The sequence below is a fragment of the Corythoichthys intestinalis genome, chromosome 3 (assembly GCF_030265065.1).
Source record: "Corythoichthys intestinalis isolate RoL2023-P3 chromosome 3, ASM3026506v1, whole genome shotgun sequence".
Taxonomy (NCBI): Eukaryota; Metazoa; Chordata; class Actinopteri; order Syngnathiformes; family Syngnathidae; genus Corythoichthys; species Corythoichthys intestinalis.
In genome coordinates this window covers 38,054,673-38,073,777 of record NC_080397.1, presented here as the reverse complement: position 1 = coordinate 38,073,777, position 19,105 = coordinate 38,054,673, and positions in this window count along the sequence as shown.

Sequence of the window (19,105 nt, the reverse complement as noted above, 5' to 3'; positions counted from 1 at the left end):
ATATCTCCACCTCTTAAAGGACAATTTTTCTTCTGACTGCTCTGCCATCCCGACCCTGTGCATCTGTTTTGCGTGTCTGTTTGCCGCACGCGCTGTTCCGGTTTGCTTGTGAAATCACCGGCTCTGATTGGCTTACCACGACACATGACTCTAACCCTCAGCCAGTCACAATCACTTCCATTGCATCTCTCGAGGGGCTGCATTCAGGTAGGCTAGTTTCCCGACAATTCACGTCACCTTCAAAGCGTCTGCCATCCTCAAGATGGAAGCAGAATTATTGCTGGCTGACAGTGGGAGATGGGAACGAAGCTAGCATCAGGTGTAGCAAACACAGAAACGTTACCAAACTTTGGAAAGCATTGTCTAATTGAATGAGAAGGGACAAACAGCTTGGAGTCAGAAGTACGTGCGCTATTCTCGAACCTGAATGCACCCCAAGTCTTGGATGACAAATCAACAGAGCAGAGAGTCGACTCGACACGGCTGGTAGTTTCTTCAATTTATTCAGAGTAAGTAACGCACCTCTTTTGACCGTCAGTAATGGTAACGGCGGAAAAAGTAGTTAGATTACCCCATTACTGAAAAAATAACGCCGTTACGTAACGGCGTTATTTATAACGGCGTTACTCCCAACACTGGTGGCGAGTGAACTTTGATCGATTTTTTTTTTTTTTTTTGCCCCAATTAGCTGCTAACATTAAATAGACTAGGCAGTGATTATAATTACCGTAACCGACAACTCGCAAAGCATTATTTTTCTTTTGCCGTGAACTGCTCTGATCGGTCAATCGGTATATTATTGGTCTGGTGGGAATTGGTTATTTTGCAGTGACGTGTTCACGGCTAAATAATGCTTGGATGTACATGGCAATATCTGATTTGGTGTAACTCAACCAATTTAGAGACAATGGCTTATTTAGTGTTTTCTTCACGTCACGTTGAGATAATTTTAATCTGTTTAAAGGGGACATGTGGCCTTCTCCAGTTATTAAAACACTTTTGAGTTTTTGGTGGAAGGGCCAATGATAAAACGATAAATCACCATGTTAGTAACTAATTCTAAGATGGCTGACTGAGTGCAACAAGTTGATTGATGCAGAGACAAAGTATTGAACATTTTAGGAACACAATGTACCGCGTACCCAATGAATTGCTATTCAACAACACTTGTGTGTTTTCTGTTTCTACTTGAAGTGACAGCTCGCTACAGCAGCTGACAGCAAATATACATGTTCCAGTAATTAACCTTGACAGACCCAATGTGGTGCCAACAGCGGAAACCTGCTAATGACACAATTAATCCATGATTAAGGCGTCCTGTCACACTAAAGCCATGCAGTCACCGAACATTTTGTGTGCACACGTCAGAAGGAGGAGCATTTAAAGAGGTGAACATTTGTGAAAGCAAAATAAATGTGACCTCAGAAAATTCTCCTGAATGAATGGACCAAAAAAAATATCATAATCCAGAGTTATACACTAAAGTCTTGTTTAAAAACTTTGCAAACAGCTTCCACCCATTTGTAGTTTTGTTTTCATGATAATCTTGTTCTGACATGTTTGTCAAACCTAAGGTCTATGGGCTACAACAGTTTCAGTTCGTTCTGACAAACTCTAATTTTTGAGCTCTTGCTGTTATTTTGACCTGGTAATACTGTGTGCAAACATCTTAAAAATGAGTTTAAGTTGCTTGGGACATGTTTTCATTGGTTCCCAGGCCAGAATAAAAATCTTTTCAGTCAGGAACAGTAATTGGCTTCAAAATGGTACCAAATCTTGCTAGCGATTTTCTGTGGTAACTCCTGGTAGAGACGCCTAAAATTCACTTCTTGGATGTAGTAGAACAAGCTAATTTAATGCATGTTTATTGATGTTGCTAATTGTTTGCAAAGACTTCTGGATTAAAAAACAAAACAATATTGGATTCATTGTTTGTGTTCGAGCTCGAACTCATCTCAGCTGACTTTTAACTGATAATAAAGTAAGCTGAGATCAGCTCTAGTGCACCCCAGTGAGAAGCAGTAAAGAAAATGTATTGATGCATAATTCAGGTTTAAATATTGCGCTTTCTGGAGTTTGAATATGTAAGTCATTAATAGACAGCAAACATATAGACAAGTTTCCGAGGTACTTCTGCATTTACACATTTCTGCTCCCGACTTCCGTTTTAGACTTTCTCCATCCAAAACAACGGTGAAGCTGGAGTAACATTACTCATCAAAATCCCTCACAAAAAGACATTTGGAAATACCGCATCCATCTGCCATCATAATGCCATGGGAGATCCATATGTTCATGAAAGCAGATGTGGACCCAAGCCCGTGCCACCACAAACACCAGGTGTTTATGTAGCCATGTTGCTGCTAATGTTATGGAAAGTATGTTGTTCCTATCCCTGCATTTTCATGTGTACGGTGCTAAATGGTAAATGGTGTTATACTTATATAGCGCTTTTCCACCTTTCAAGGCGCCCAAAGCGCTTTACACTATCTCGCCATCTACCTAAAATACTAAAGCTAAAATCTTGCGCATGAAATGATTTGTTGTCTTTAAAATTGTTATTATGATGATGGTTATAAGTATGATGATCGTAAATATTATTTACTACAACTACTGTACTACTGTGGCTGCAGCACATGCTATCTGCCCCTAGCCTGTTGCTAATCAGTACGTGTAGGATGGCACAATTACGTAAACGTATATTTTACATAAGGAAGTATATGTACTTTATAAGCAAGAGTTGTTAAAAGTTTTGTGTTCATTTGTTTACAGGTGGAAAACGCTGTTAAGCAAGGGAAAACAAATTAATGTGCCTCACAACAACACTAACAACGTTGATGGACATATATCGAGACTGCGTGCGTTGTACTTTGATGACTTATGCTCCACCTTCGTTCATATTTTTCTAATAATTTTTATAAATTCTGATTTATTGACCTGATTTGCACATGCACCAATCATTTTATATAAAACAAGAAATGGAATCATGTTGTCCAAATGTTTTATTGCGATCAATATCAGCAATAAAAAGAATGACATTTTTGTTTTTATGTACATACCTTGTAGTATTTCCTTGTTACAACAAAATATGTGTCAGCCCTTCTGCATTCTGCAACTGTAATATTATTTGCAATTTTCACCTCATTTTGGTCACTCAAGTATCAATCTACACCTCACATCAACACAGGCTGACAGGTTGTTAGAATTTTGTCCAAGAATAATCAACAAAGTGATAAGAACAAACATACAATCTTTTATGTAGATCCTTAGTTTTAAAGCACATCCTTAACATAGGCTAGATTCATACCGCAGATCTTAATGCACGAATCAGATTTTTTTGGTGTTTTTCTGACTTGAGTGAGGCATTAACTTGACGGTCTGATCGGGACAAGTCGTATAGGAGTGGACCATTTCAAATCCGATCTGCGCCATATTTTTCCAGAATGTGGCAGCGGTCTAAACTGTCAAGTCTTCCAAATCGGAATTCATGCAGCAATTACATCAGCAAAGAGCGAGAAACAGGGCGCTACGGTAGCGGTGCAGCTGTGCATTAGCGTTGGCGCTTTGCTGGAACGCTGCTTTTGGGGAAGGGACAGGCTTGACAACAGTCATAAAAAAATAAAATGAGTTGAGGATAAGCCTGAGAATGCTCGGTTTTCTCTCTGCTCCAAATGAGCAACATTTCAAGGGTATCCTTTGTCGAAGTAGTATCCCCGTTTTTGATAGCAGCTTAATGTTGAACAAATCTACTTTACGCTTTGACACGTCTATTTAGATATATTATAGAAAAAATATTCTATTAAATATTTAGACTCCCACTATAATGTCAATATTCTTTCTTGAACAATAAGCACTATTAAAACCCAGGCGATCCACATATTTACTGCTTATCAGACAACGTCTTAACGGTATTATCTCGCAATATCATCAATATTCTATTGTAGTCTTTGGTGCATGTACGTAATTGCTTACAGAGTTTAGTGGTCAAAAGCCACTATAAAATGGAGAGGCGTGGTTGTCGTGTGCATGCTCAGTAGCGCTTTGGATATCAATTTGACTGGGATACGTATTCGGCAGAACACTGGGAGTCTGGGCAAACTGTCTATGTGTTTGTGTGCGTCATGTGGTCATTTGTTTTGATTCTCCAGGGCATGAGGGTCATTTTGCTGTCAGCGGGCTCGCGAATCTCGGACTGCGAATTAGTGCGCATGCATGATACTTGAGCATGCTCAATGGACAAAGGGAGTCTGAACGGCACACCAAAAAACATATGACAAAAAATCGGAACAATGCATTAAGACCTGCGTTATGAACCATGCCTTACTGTCTGCAGCCGGTTTCGATTTAAGGTGTATGGCGAGGTAGATCCACACTGGGGCTTTGAAGCTGGCCGCTGTTCAAAATATTCCACTTCCAACCTCATATCTAGGTGCTTCCAGGAGGTCATGCACAGCACAGAATGTCTCCGAGTCTCATTTACATCGTGCTGAATCCATTTTTGGAAATTTCATGGGTTCCTCTGGTTTGATTTTGCAGTTTTAACTTTTTCAACACACTGCTTACTTCAACTGTTGTTCTGTCTAAACCCTAAGTTCGGAACAGAAATGATCAAAGATGGCGCTGCCCATGTTTCGCTCACGAAACTTGTCTATATACAGAATTGTGTACTGTCAATCTGCCTACTATGTCCACCTGTCAAGATTTTAAGACGCAAATGACTGAGGACATTGCCTAATTGAAAAATGTAAATAGAAAATTGGTTTAATTAGTAGTTGTACTCAAACTTTTTTGTAACACTACTATTAGTTAAGAACAGAATGTGAGTAATTTTGCTACCTTGGCTTTCTATGGGCATCAAATCCTGTGCTGACAGATGTGTGTCAACTCATTATTGAAGCTGTCAGTGCTGCAGATGGACATGAGGAGATGAGTCTTTGATCAGAGAAGCTGCTCGGCTCCTCTTAAGCTAATATCACTTCCCGTGTGCACAGACGCATAGTTTGCAGTCTCTCAGAGAAGTCTTATGTAGGACAAAGGCAGCCTGCGGCTAACTCATCATATTACTACTGTCTGTAATACTCCAAATGTAAAAAAAAAAAAAAAAAAGTCCTCCATCTGACTTGAATCATCTCTCATCAACAGCACAGACTAAGGAAAGCTCTATGGATCAAAGACCGTGTGTCACATTCCCACCCCTTGCCTAAATTTATGAAAAAAGTGCCAGAGCCAGGGTTGTGTGTGCACTGTGTATTGGGTGGGAGAAGCTTGCCAAGATCCTAGACTTGAAGCATGTTTATGTACTTTGTCACTCAGGGAAATGAAACGTGTAAATCCAAATGTCAGCAAAGAAAAGGACATTTTTGACAGGACAGAGCATCATGTTCCCATTTTACCCCCTTCTTTTTCTTTTTCTCCACATAAACTTTGGTCTCCTGGCTTCATCACTGACAGATTCATGGCAAATACAGAAGAATGACTGAAGAGCTGAGCATTGATGAAATGAGAAGTAAGAAGGGCAACGGTTTTAGAAATACAGTAGATAAACATTTAGACATATAAGGACAGAGGACAGTAATAAATGTGGATAACCAAACCAAGGCAATGCTGGAGTGAGATGGTAATAGAGGGTAGGATATGTATGTGGCCTGTGTGTTTTTATCTGTCACCAGCACTCAGTGGCTGTGCCATCCACTTGCACATCCACAGAGCTGACAGCCCCCGCTTAAATATGTCACTCGACATTACAACACAGACAGATATTGGGGAAGGGAGGGACTCAGTGGAGGAAGGGCAACTGGCAAGCAAGCAGCAGAGAGAGAAATAAGTCAGGTCAGTTGCCTTATTTCAATATTCTCTGGCATTAAGTACACAAATTTAGCAATGGAAATGAACTTGTGAACTGTAAGTTTAAGTAATATTCCACAAAAAATGCACATACAGTAGATTACTGTGCAAAGGGCTACCACTAGCTTTGTTCTGTTCAAATTTACAGAATTTCAATACATTCCTATACGAAAATTGGCTATTCGCTGGGAACTTATGACAAAAAAACTAGAAAGTAGGAGTAATTGTTCAGTATATTACTTACCCATGATGTTCCACAAATTGTGAGTGGTAAGGATTTTACAATTCGATTTCTATTCTTTTGACTTTGATCCAATTCTGATAATGTAAATTGTTTGAATGCTTTGATGGTGACTCAGAAAAATGTAGAAATTCACAAAGGAATTGAGTACCACTTATTTTCACGACCCGGTTTGAAATAAATATCTGAAAATTTACAAGTTATTTGTGCACATGGAATATATTAAAGTTCATGTTAACTTTCGTATCTTTTGCACTTTGTCACAAACATCAGCAAACCGTTTTTTATGCAATACAGTATTACAAGCGTTGCATTTCTGGCTGCTGTAGTAAGTGCGCCAATGTCGATTTTTGGCGTCCTCCGGTGGCCAAAAGGTGAACCTATCTAGTGAATGAATATCAATTTGGAGGGAGGACTACTGCAATGCATCATTCATTGATATTTTTACCCGCACTTAATACACTGCATGTAGCCTGAAGTAGAAAGATACACAGAAGCGTAACAGAAAAGACTAAGTGTGGACCCAGCTGGTCAGATTAAATACTGGAGTAATAAAAAATCCAGAAGATGTAGTAGTAGAGCATTGGAATTAGGCCTGCACAATATATCGTTTGAACATTGCCATCGCAAAGTGTGCATGCGCAATAGTGTTTAAAAAATTTTTTTTTTTAAAAACATGTTAGCTTTTATTTTACTTCATAGAAGCAGCAAGTGTGCAGATCCTGGATCCCTTTTATATACAGAAAGCCTGGTTTAAACAGCATTATATAAATCAGGGATGTCCCGATCTGATCACGTGATCGGAAATCCGGCAGATTGTATCATTTTTCAGAGGTTCGGAATCGGGTGAAAAGGATCGTGTTATTAATTGAAAAAAATATATTAATGTTTTTCTGCTTTATGCTCCTAAAGTGCCACAGCCTCTCTGTTTTTCTTGGTCACCAGTGCAGTTGCTGTTTGGTACTGAACGTTAATGATGATTGGCAGGTTTGTAGCTTTGATCTGACCTGAGAATCCTCTGTAGCTCTACGATCAAAGGCACAAATGTGTTAATCATTGTTAAACTTGCAGCCCAGTCTGAAGTTTGCTGTGCCATCTCATTCATTGTGTAAGTGAGAGGCTGTTCTCGGCAGTATGAGTGACAAAGTGTGAGTGAATTTGAGTGGACTCACTCAATGAAGCATTTAATAAAGACAAGCCTTTTTCTGTTATTCTTGTTTAAAAATAATTCACAGTATGAAGGCGGCACGGTGGCACAGTGGTTACCACGTCCACTTCACATTTCTGGTATCGTGGGTGCAATTCTGGCTCCGTCCTTCCTGTGTGGAGTTTGCATGTTCTTCCCATGCCTGGGTGGGTTTTCTTCTGGTTCCTGCCAGATCACCAAAAACCGTGCAATGTATTCTGATTGAACACTCCAAATTGTCCGTAGGTGTGAGTGTGTGCATGAATAGTTGTCTATATGTGCCCTGTGTACCCTGCCTTCTGCCTGGAGTTAGCTGTGATAAGCTCCAGCACCCCCACGACTCTCGTGAGGATACGCGGTTCAGAAGATGAATGAATGAAGGAATTATATGAATGTTATGCAGATTGATTAAAAGTATGGCTTTAACCCTTTAAGGTCTGGGCCTATTTTGTCTTATTTTGCATGCCTTTGAAGTTGCCTTTATATTTCAAAGAAAGAATTGTTTACGATGGCCTGGTTTGGTCCCTTTTTTTGTGACACCTTGAACTTCATGTCCAAACTGTTGTTTCCTTCACTGACCAATTATAAATCATCATTTTGGGCCCAAAAAGACCAAAAATTCCAAAATCGTTTTGTCAAAATTTTTAATATTGATGTCCAATTGACAACCAAACATGCGTAACGAACCGTTTTGAAACCTTGTAATATTTATTCAACATGTTAGGATGAACATTCAACCAAAAAAACTTAGAATAAATAGTCTTATATTTGACAATTCAACATAAACAACAGGTATAGCCATAGGCGTTTTTTGCCTTTATACATGCTCTAGTCAAAACAGGTTAAATACAGCAGACCAAACAATGAAGAACAGTGAAAAAATATACCATCTAACACAAAAAGTGTTTAGAGGCCATCTCTATATGAGTTTAGGTATTGCGGCCCATCACCTGATGAAAACTATGTACACACAATCAAGCTTCTTGAACACACATTTATATACGCAAATTGAGAAGACTGATTGTGGGGAAAAAAAAAAATATATATATAACATTGGGGAAAAAAGTATTTTCAAAAATATTTACAATAAATAAGTTAAATTTTTTTCAGGCATGCCACTCCGAAAAGCAGTTTCGTCCTGGAATTAGACACAGGGCTACATCACACAGCCCACACTTCCATGGGGTGTCGGTCCTCTTTCCACCCTTCCATTTTCATTTCACTTTACTTTCATTGTCACTATAAATGTACATGAAAAAAAAGTCAGTATTTATGAAAATAATAAAGTATAAAATAAAAATATATACAGAAATAAATAATAATGGAAATCTATATGTATGACAATAGAAAGAATACCATAGCTGAATATGTGCTACATCCCTAATCTTCATATAGAAAGAAGACCACAAATTATACTTTGATCCGATATGCACATTTTATTATTATATACACAAACACACACTTATATTGCATCAAAATTAACTTTGTCTTGCAATATCAAAAGAAACTTTCAAAAGAAACTTTTTCAGCAGCATAAAAAAAAAAAAAGTGGGTTGGCTTACCTCTGCTCGTCGATGGCGTCACCCACGTGTTCAAATCCGTCACTATCTTCACTCGAGGACTCTTCCGAAGAAGACGATGATGACGAATTTGGACCATCCTCTTCCTCATGTTGATCAAAAAGCACAATTGCTTGCGCTAAATTTAGTTATCCGTTCATTCTCAAAGTCACACAAAGTCGCTCGCTCGCTCGATTCAAACGGCCGTCGGTCGCCACCTCGCTGCTTCAGAACACTCCTCCCTCTCGTTCGGTGGAACCTCGCACGGCAGTTATATTTATTTAAAAAAAAAAACGCATGTTGTGCTTCCACTGTGACTTCGAAAGGGTTCGTTTGATTTGTGTTTTTTTCATGGAGCTTCCGTTTTGAAAAAGGACAAGAAATGATGGAAATATAGACATAAACAAATGATCCATGCAGCGTTTTAATGTTTTTTTGAGAGGACAATAAAACTTAAATGACAATATCTCACGTTTTAGTTGGTCGATTGACTTCAAATAACAACGAGAGTAAACCGCAACTTCCACACTTTAAAACGAGACCAACCAACGGCATGTGGCTGACGTAATTAAAACGCGAGGGCGCTTCAAAGACGACGTGCGCTGAGGACGCGCTGGCGCGTCCTTCGACTCTCAAGGGTTAAAGGTGACACAATGAAAAATGTGGTGCTTGTGTTGTAAGTAAAATTTGGTGCATTGTTTGTGAAGCTTTTTTTCTCTTCATGCTATGACCAATCATCTTAGTTGTGTAATTAAAACACAGTTTAATGGTATGTGGCTATTGTATTGCACAGTCATGATTTTCTTTGTTTTTCAGTTGACTCTGCTCAGTGTCTTGAGGGTGGTAGCTTCTATTCTGAGGTGGCTGGTTGTTCATTAAATGTCTTGTTGGCAACAGTGCATGATGTAAATTATGTACTGTTTGTGATTGTGTGATTTTTTTTTCTCATACCCTGTACGGATCGTCTGAACCTAGGTCACCTCTCAATGTGTTCCCTTATCTCATGACAGGAGAAAAAGGAAAGGTCAGATTGATTTAATCTTGTTTTTTGTCACGGTATATTGAAACATACAGTTGATGTTTAGTACATCAGACCATATTGTATTATTAGAGGTAAGGGCCACACGTCAAAACATATCTTTCAACCTGCTCTAGAGCGCTGTAATAACAAAAACTGCTGCTTGAAAGTCCAATCAGCACCATTCTTCTCTTGTCACTCAATTCCAATCTAGAGGCACAATCAACAAACCTACCTCAATTTCCCGACAATGTGCATACCAAACAGAGACTCAGCTATGCATAACAACTTGTGAACAAAAGGTTGTATCAGTCATTTGCAGTGACTCAAAACATGCAACGTTACATTTAGTAGGTGTGTGTGTGTGTGCTTTTTTTCCCCTGCCAGTCAAATGGACAGCATATTTTTTCCCTTGGTGATTATAAGTGTAATTAACTCAATGTTGATTTTGTAATTAGTGTAACCTCTGAATTTAAAAAGATTTTTAATCAGGGATGTCACAACATTCACAAAATCGCACAATTACTAAAGTGTCTCAATATGATCTGTTGTTACTAAAAAAGTTAGTTTTGGATAATCTACATCATCACAAGTTTAGGAAGGCTCTAACAATAGTGTTTTGAAGGTAGACCGCCTCCTATAGCATCCACCCATGCCTTCAAACTTACAGCATTAACAGTGAGCTTTCCCATGATAATAAGTATCATAACAACATTGATGTGATGATGAACATGATGATATTGAACTGTGTAATTCCGACCCTGGTATTGTTACAGCCTCAATATACAGTGTATCACAAAGTGAGTACGCCCCTTGCATTTCTGGAGATACAGTTGTGGTCAAAAGTTTACATATACTTGTGAAGAACATAATGTCATGGCTCTCTTGAGTTTCCAGTTATTTCTACAACTCTGATTTTTCTCCGATAGAGTGATTGGAACAGATACTTCTTTGTCACAAAAAACATTCATGAAGTTTGGTTCTTTTATGACTTTATTATGGGTTAACAGAATAAGTGATCAAATCTGCTGCGTCAAAAATATACATACAGCAACACGAATTAGCAATTTCATGTGAGTGATTATTGACTTGAACAATCATTGACTTGAACAAGTCAGGAAAGTCACTTGGAGCCATTTCAAAGCAGCTGCAGGTCCCAAGAGCAACAGTGCAAACAATTGTTTGTAAGTATAAAGTGCATGGCACCGTTTTGTCACTGCCACGATCAGGAAGAAAACGCAAGCTATCACCTGCTGCTGAGAGAAAATTGGTCAGGAGGGTGAAGATTCAACCGAGAATCACCAAAAAGCAGATCTGCCAAGAATTAGAAGCTGCTGGAACACAGGTGTCAGTGTCCACAGTCAAGCGTGTTTTGCATCTCCATGGACTGAGAGGCTCCCGTGCAAGATGGAAGCCCTTGCTCCAAAAGCGACACCTTAAGGCTCGACTGAAGTTTGCTGCTGATCACATGGACAAAGATAAGACCCTCTGGAGGAAAGTTCTGTGGTCAGACGAAACAAATATCGAGCTGTTTGGCCACAATGCCCAGCAATATGTTTGGAGGAGAAAAGGTGAGGCCTTTAACCCCAGATACACCATGCCTACCGTCAAGCACGGTGGTGGTAGTATTATGCTGTGGGGCTGTTTTGCTGCCAATGGAACTGGTGCTTTACAGAGAGTAAATGGGATAATGAAGAAGGAGGATTACCTTCAAATTCTTCAAGATAACCTAACGTCATCAGCCCGAAGATTGGGTCTTGGGCGCAGTTGGGTGTTCCAACAGGACAATGACCCCAAACACACATCAAAAGTGGTAATGGAATGGCTAAATCAGGCTAGAATTAAGGTTTTCGATTGGCCTTCCCAAAGTCCTGACCTAAACCCCATTGAGAACTTGTGGACAATGCTGAAGAAACAAGTCCATGTCAAAAAGCCATCAAATTTAACTGAACTGCACCAATTCTGTCAAGAGGAGTGGTCAAAGATTCAACCAGAAGCTTGCCAGAAGCTTGTGGATGGCTACCAAAAGCGCCTAATTGAAGTGAAAATGGCCAAGGGACATGTTACTAAATATTAGCGCTGCTGTATGTATATTTTTGACCCAGCAGATTTGATCACTTTTTTCTGTTCACCCATAATAAAGTCATAAAAGAACCAAACTTCATGAATGTTTTTTGTGACAAAGAAGTATCTGTTCCAATCACTCTATCAGAGAAAAATCAGAGTTGTAGAAATAACTGGAAACTCAAGAGCGCCATGACATTATGTTCTTCACAAGTGTATGTAAACTTTTGACCACAACTGTACAGTGGGGAGAACAAGTATTTGATACACTGCCAATGGCCATTGGCAGTGTATCAAATACTTGTTCTCCCCACTGTATTTATGTATATCTTTTCATGGGACAACACTTGCCACGTTTACATGGAGCCAAATATTCCAATTACAATCGGAATATTTGTTCAAACCGAATAAATGTGTTCCATATAAACACCTCATTCGGAATGAACAGGCCCAAACCGAATGGAATTTCATTCCGATTCATAGGGGTGGAATATTCCTTTTCCCAAACCGATTAGAAGAAAATTATATAATGTAAACAGGGAAGCGGAATGGTGTCTGGTTGCGTTCTTTCTGCGCATGCTCCGTACTGACGTGGTGACGTCACTTGGTGACGTAAGTAACGTCACTTGCAACATGGCTTCCAAGCACACGCACAGCGCACCCACACAACTTTTTAAATGAACGTCGTATCATTCTGAAGTTTTGTTTACACTCGAAAAGTTAAAACAGCAGCTGATCTGACGATCGATCTCCATGTTTTGCAACGTGACGCTTTGTTTTGATTAATCTGCGCATGTCAGACGGCAGTTGTAAAACGTCCTTTCGGAATAAAGGCAGTCACATGTAAACGCTGGATCGGAATAGATGAAGTGACATGTAAACAGCTGATGTGAAATTTCCATTCGGAATGATTTGAATTGGTATGAATAAAAGTCAGCATGTAAACGTGGCTATTGACAAAATGACACTTTGACACATCAGCCCGTCTCATCAGACCATAGGACATGGTTCCAGTAATCCATGTGCCTGGTTGACATGTCTTCAGCAAAGTGTTTACGGGCTTTCTTGTGTACTGTCATCAGAAGAGGCCTCCTCCTTGGGTGACAGCCATGCACACCAATTTGATGTAGAGTGCCACGTATGATCTGCGCACTAACAGGCTGACCCCCCCACCTCTTCAATCTCTACAACAATGCTGACAGCATTCCTGTAACGAGTCACATGACATTCTGGAGGGAAAATGACAAGTACTCAATTTGGACATTTAGGGATGTACGTAGTTTCTATGGGCTGTACTCACTTTTGTTGCCAAGGGTTTGGATATTAATGGCTATATTTGAGTTATTTTGAGGGGAAAATAAATTAACTCTATTATATAAGCTGCACACAGACTACTTTTCATTGTGTTAAAGTGTCATTTTGTCAGTGTTGTCCCATGAAAAAATATATTTAAATATCTGCAGAAATGTGAGGGGTGTACTCACTTTTGTGATGCACTGTACGGTATTGCTGACCATTATAGTAAAAAAAACCCATTAAAACATGCATCTTCCTTCCATCCATTTCAAATGGCTATTGTCCTAATTAGAACCATTAAGTCTGTTCCTACTGGCAAGAGGCAGGATACTGGACACTTTGATTTAGTTGCGGGGTATGTAGTTTATAGACAGCAATTTGCACTTATGGTCACACCTAAAAACAATTTGGAGTCTTTTATCAGTCTTACATGCATGTTTATGGAATGTGGGAGGAAGGCAGAGTACCGTGTTGGAGAGTGTGCATAACCCACAACGGAGGGTTCAGTCGAGATTCTAAATCGTAGCAGGTGGCTCCACAAAGCCATGATGCTTTCTTTAAATATGAATTTTATACTTAAAAACTCATAGACACATACTTCTACTGCATAATGCATAGCTTACTTGTTACACAACATATTGATGTTGTGTTGATGCTTTTAAAATTAACATACCTTGAGTTTTAACATTTCAAATATATATTCCTGACTTAAAATACCCGTAAGCAGGGCATATAAATGTCAACAAACATGTACTTGTTTTTGTTTTTTCATATGAGCCCCAGGCAAAAACACAACAGAAATCTCCAGGCACTACATTTTCTTAACAAGGAGTTTTTTTTTTTTTTTTTTTTAAACATAACTACAGCACTTTGGGGTTTTGTAGTCATGCTAAAAATATTTAATTCAAGGCTCAACCTAACTGGGATGCAGTAGAGTTTTTAGAAAAATGTTATGGCTACGTGGTGGACCATGGAAATCATTAACGGTTAGGAATTGTCAAAAAGTCTCAGTGAGACATAAATGAAGCAGGACACTAAACACATCATGTAGATGAGAGACAGCAAGGGCTGGCAACGAGTTGAAGGGCACAAAAAGCTAACAACGAATGACAATGAGTGAACAAACACGACAGAGAGAGAAAAAAAGTCATTGTAGGCAGAAACGGATTGTCAATACTAAAGAAATGTGGAAGAGCTTGATCTTTTTGCATAAACAGTCCAGCATTGCATGTTCATTTTATTCTATTTTATTCTTTAAGTTGAAAGCTGATGGAAACTCCGTTAGTCTGTTCCAAATGCCTCGTGCAGAAATGACAAATAGACTGTAAAAAGACAGTTTTTTTTTTAAAAACATATTTTTTTGCTTCAGTTTAATGGACATTGTACTGCTCCTTCTTCTGTTGCACACATCTCACCCACCTGGGGGCATCATATAGTAAGGGACATAGCTTTACATAGAAGCAGTCACAGCTGTTCAGTAAGCGAAAATAATATTAGCTGTTTTTTATGACAAAATATAATTACAATACAATATATTTTTCTTAATTGTAAGATCAGTTGACTTTTTTAAGACTAAGTCTAAATGGCTGTGAAATGTGTGAATGTATGTATTTGACATAGGCAGAGTTTGACTTTTTGGGCAGGGGGGCACAACATGTTGATGACCCCGAAACACAGTGTCAGCAATAAAATTAACTTACAAGAATATTTATAATAATAAGTTGACAATGAACGTTTTTTTGTTTCCCATCATTCTTAAAGGTAATTCTAAATCAGGATGCTTAGGCAATACTTTTCGCCAAGATCGTCAACCATTGAATATGGTACGCCTGCCGGTGTTGTGCCAATGTAGTTAGCCCAGTCAAAAATTGTATCCCCTGGGCGGAGCCGTATGGAGGTAGATTTGTGTCTTTATTATTCAATCCCAAAAAACGTTCGTTTAATAAAAAAAGTTACTTTAATCAAAATATATTTTTTCAATGAAAAAGTCTCTTCAATCAAAACAAAAACAAAGCAAAAAAAAAAAAAACGTGTTAAAATAAATTTGAAACTCAAAAGAATGCATGTGAAAGCTATTTTTCTTTGAATTTTTGGGGGGATTGAAGCAAATTTTTTGAATGAAGTAATGTTGATTTGTGTTTGGGCCACATTTTGGCTAGGATGTTTTTGTCTTATCCAATCAAAAAACAAGTTGCTTCAAAAAATATATATTTTCAAAAAGAAAAATCAGTTCAATCAAAAAAAAAAAAAAAAAAAGAAAAATTTCAATCATAGAAAACATTTTTGAGTGCGAAAAAATATTTGAGATTGAAAAATTTGCATTTAAACACTTAATTTTTCATTGAAAAAGTTTTATTTGATTGAAGCAATCCTTTTTGTGTTTGGGCCATATTATGGGTAGGAAATTTGTGTCTAAATCATTCAATCCCAAAATAAGGTGCTTCTATTTAAAAAAAAAAAAAAAACAATCAATCAAAGGAAAAAAAATCATTTAAAAAATAAAAATGCCCTCCCCTAATTTTTATTTTATTTTTTAAAATTATATGCAAAGCAAATGACCATCTAAGGTGCTATTCACATGATCTGTTCCCCAAATTTTTTTTGACGCTATTATAAAAGAATATTTTTTGTTCATTTCATTCATTTTTGTTGCAGTTTTATTGCTTCACAACTTATATATATATTGGAAAGTCAATTTCAGTCAATGACACTTTTCGACCACCAGGATGCCACCCCCCTGGCCCCCCTTATGCAAAATACGTCTTAAGATTTTAAGTATTTGAATAAGAAATTTAATACGTATAGTTTTACAGCACAAGTAGTGAAGCTGCTTCTCTGGCAACAACCAAGGAATGTCATTAACATTGCCAAAGGTCGCGGAACAACACTCACATTAAAAATGTATGCTTTAATTGCTTTGGGAGGCCCTTTGGACACAAATGACAGATATTATGTTCCCATCTCACATGCTGTTCTTGATTAAACATGGAAAATATCGTAGTCTAGGAAGGAATACTTCAACTTCCATTGTGAAAGATAGAAGACAGAAAATAAAGGGATGAATTGATATAGTTGATAGACAGCACATTAAGTGGATATTTGATAGCACTTGGACTGTTCGTGATTCTGAGGATTATAATGTGACGCACAGCTACTTAGTGCACGGAAAATCACTGACTGGCACACGTCTGTGATATTTGGAGAGCCTCAACCATTAGAAGTCAGATAAGTCAATCAGGCTGAGTGAAGAAACATGTGTCTGACACTGTCACGATGAATTTTACATGAACCCTTGCTACAGTCGTAGGGGGAGTGCTCTGGTTGCCATTTATTGACTCTGACTGATGCTGTTTATTTTAAAATGGTTTCAAATCAGTGGTAAATAAAAATCCCTGCATAATATTTTTCTTTTTAATCTAATTGATATCGATCACTCATACTCCAATCCAAAAAGGGGCAAGGTGCATCAGGGTGGAGCTTCTTTTCACATGTCATATTACCTTTTGTTCCTAACACTAATGCAGTGCAGTTCAAGGCTGAATGAATCATTCCCTCTTTAAAGCGGAAATGTGAACTAAGGTTGGCCAACCATGTTTTTGAATAATATCAATGGCTAAACAATTATAAGCATATTTTCATGATTTTTTTTAACGCAACCCTTCCAGATTCTTTGTTTAACCCATAGCAACGCCCTTGACAACGAAAATGCTTTTCTTCAGGAATCTTCGGAAATTACGTCACACCGGGAAGTGCGAGGGAAATCCGCCATAGAACAGGATTGTTTGTTGCATTGCTCCTCGGTAAGATGACATGGCAGTGTGTGGCGATGTTTTGTTCTCACTCAAACGAAAAGTTGTATGAATGGCCAAAAGATAGCAGGGCACGTAAATGGACATCTTTTGTTCGCACGAAGCGAATGAATTTCACGCCATCATCGAGTAGTGTTCTCTGCTGCAAACATTTCGAAGATGCCTGCTTCCTTAACCGGTCTGCTTATGATCAAGGATTTGCCAAAAAGTAAGTGTGATTTTTGGATAGATGACTGATGACTTTGTCAAAGCAGAGCTGCCAACTGTTGTGGAATGAACAGTATAAGCTAGCGACGTTAGCCGAAAGTTAACTCGTGGCAATCCTCGATCATAGTTGTTGTTGCGTTCGCTAGGTTAAGCGTGTTTAAATTGTGCGTCATCTACGATCTTGTCCGAAAGGGTTAATCCACTGTCAATCGGGAAAGGGGTGTGGATGTGCATATAAGCGGGTCGGCGTCGCGGTAATTCACGGTCACGTTGCAGTAAGAGACACACACCATCGGTGAGTTTGTGCACATTTATTTGTATTTGTATTATGTATTTCCACCTTCATGCTTCTAGCATTGCATTGCATTTGTACGGTTCGGCGTTTCTTTCACGGTGATCGCTTGATAGCCTTCTAGTTTGTGTTTTACGTACGAGAGCCGCTGACAGGTGACAACAACAAGCGTGTTGGGTTAATGCAGTACTTCTCAAATAGTGGGGCGCGCCCCCCTGGGGGGGCGCAGAGCGATGCCAGGGGAGGCGCATGTGACCTCGGGGAACATGCTTTTTTTTTTTTTTTTCTTTTCTGCCGTACTGGAATAAAGTGTACTTGCGCAGCCACTCAGTGGGTGGCAGTGGCGCTCTCATTTTCAGAGTGCGTGCAGTATTTTTGAACTAAGGAAGAGCACTCATCACACAGAAAACAAATATGAAGAGCAGTGCGCCGCCGCCGTTTTCGAAAGCCGTTTTCCGACCGGACTCAGTCACGCAGCGACCCACTGTCTTGTCCGGTTCTCACGCTGCCGCCCGATAAGTGCCATTTTCGGCTTGGGATCGTCACGACGACCGCCCTCACCTACGGTTCTACCTCGGCCGCCGAGAATGCACTTTGTTCGTGCCGTTTGCCTTTTAGCTTTGACTTTTAATACTGTGGGTGATGAGGAAAGACTGTTTACTGTGTCTAAAAATAATTATAGCGGACCGCCAGAAGCCAAATCAATTAAGACGCCACTTAAAGACATTCGACCCCAATCTCATTGATAAGCCGCTTGATTGTTTTTCAGCGAAAACGTGCCGAATATTGCCAACAATCGTCCTGCTTTGTCAGTGTTATATCAGTAAACCAGTGAGCATTGTTAGCATACTCATTGCAAAATGACTCCACACCATTGCAAAGGAGGTAATACTGAGTGTGAGCAGCAAAAATAAAAACTGTCCTTGGACAGAAGGACACTCTTTTTTTCCTTTATTCATTTTTGTTTTTTCGGTCAAATTTTTTGGCATATTGTCCTCATGAGTGAATGTTTCTAATCAATTTGAATTTGTTATTATTTACTGATTTTATTACATTTTATTTTTCAGTATCAAATGGTCAAAAATGTACCTTGAGTGTATTTTTACAGTTTGAATGTGACTTTTTTTTAATTCAGGCAAATTGATGCATGTCAAGTCTTCTGTTACAAACAAAACAATGTTAATAAAGTTATACTTTATTATAAGTTGATCTATGTTACTTTTTTTCTTTATTAGAAAAAAGGGACACAATATTAGGCAGATGCGTATTTATGATAGTAATTTTATAGACAAATAATACTATTTACAGTGGCGGCAGAGAGTTTGGGGGGGGCGCGAAACATTTACGTCTTGCTTGGGGGGGCGTCGCAGAAAATAATTGAGAAGCACTGGGTTAATGTCTGGCAGCAATTCAGCGAGCGTGCAGGTCACGCAGTGAATCATGGGAAATGTAGTCTCGGGACAACACTGAAGTGGTGCTTTGTAATCTGTTTGGTTGTGTGGAAAAACTACATTTCCTCACGCCATTAGACGCCACTTCTGCCGAGAGCCCCAAGCTGTGTTCTTACTGTTAGCTCCATGTGTTAATAA